The sequence below is a fragment of the Aplysia californica genome, unplaced genomic scaffold, assembly GCF_000002075.1.
Source record: "Aplysia californica isolate F4 #8 unplaced genomic scaffold, AplCal3.0 scaffold00107, whole genome shotgun sequence".
In the NCBI taxonomy this organism is placed as follows: Eukaryota; Metazoa; Mollusca; class Gastropoda; order Aplysiida; family Aplysiidae; genus Aplysia; species Aplysia californica.
In genome coordinates, this window is record NW_004797377.1 from 469,359 (window position 1) to 470,989 (window position 1,631).

Below are 1,631 nucleotides of genomic sequence, written 5' to 3' on the forward strand. Positions count from 1 at the left end.
GTAGTAGTAGTAGTAGTAGTAGTAGTAGTAGTAGTAGTAGTAGTAGTAGTAGTAGTAGTAGTAGTAGTAGTAGTAGTAGTAGTAGTAGTCGCCGTAGTAGTAGTAGTAGCAGTATTTTTAATTTAAAAGACATATTGTTAGTGTTATTAGATCTAGTATTATTATCAATATCATGATTATGATTTTTTGTCTTCCCCTGCTAGGTCTCAGAGATACTCGACCTTCCTTGAACCTGCGGTGCAACTAATTTTACGTTTCTGACCGTCTTAAGCCTCCAGGAAGTTACATTCCGGTTTCCAAGGTAGCCTACTCGAAAATATTATTATACTGATTAGAGTATTTCAGTTTTGACATGTATTAAATTTTTTCAATTTACGCGGATGGCGGCCGAAGCCTATTCGTATCGGTTTTAGGGCAGTCAAGGGATCTTTAATGAGCTCAACTTGCACCCGGGACCTCCGAGATTTTTCGCTTTTATCCCAGAAGGCTTGGTGTTCGATCTTACCTACGATACTCTGAGATCAGGGGTGTGGCTGAAAGACGGCAGCAAGAATTGAGACTGGAGGAGCAGTACATGTACTTGTAGAAGAGTTAGAAATACAGAAAAGGGGGTCCGGGGGTAGACAGGGGTTGGGGAAGAGAGTGGAAATTAAAGCAAATGACAGATCATGGTTAGAGAACAGGAAAGAAGGTGAAGGGAGAAAGTTTTAGAGAAGAAAATGTTTCCGTCGCTGTCAAGTCTCGAATCCGGGACGAATTGGGAGAGGGGCGTAACCGTACCTCTAGACCACAAGAGCTCCCCCCCCCCTCATTATTATTAGATTATATATGGCCTACACTTTCCCGAGCAGCAGTAGTGTGCACCATCATCATGGGTCATGAATAATTGTTCCTGAATTATGTAAACCAGTCCAATACAAATTCTGAATCTTACGAATTGACAGGATGAGTGCCTCGCAACTGTTGCTTTGACATGGCCTCCTCATAATTACCATACTTTTAAAGAAATATATATTTTTAAATATCCCCATACTTCCCCCTTCCCTCGAAATTTCGCACAATACAAAAATCCCCCTCCCCACTTGATTTTCTTTTCGGGGAGCGGCTATGAAAAGCTACACACTACACAAAAGTGTTGGATGGGATGCTTTTTGTGGGCTTTTTAAAGGAATTTTTAAACATTTGTTTGTTGTTGTTTTTTTTTGCTTTTCTTAAAAATCTATCCCAAACAGGGTGGAGCCCTTACATCACCCAACAACATTCACAATCAGATTCACATCACGTTTGGCTTATTTAGACCCGCACGATTATCATCTCTGAATTTATCAGAATTTTCCTCTTACTCCAATATCCATCCTTTCAAAAAAGTCTTATGTTCAGTTATACATTCGTGTTTAGCAGCGTTCATTGTTAGGCTCATACCAAAGTACAAAGAATTTGATACGTGTATGATAAGGGCAAGTTTTACCAAGCTTCGGTCGTTCAGTGTGAGCGCGTGACATAGTTTATCAATGACACACATTATGTGATAGTAGATTTAGGTCAATTGTGTTTTCATATTATTAGTTTTGTTGAGCGAAAGGCGCATTTAGTTGTTTGAGAGAGAGAGAGAGAGAGAGAGAGAGAGAGAG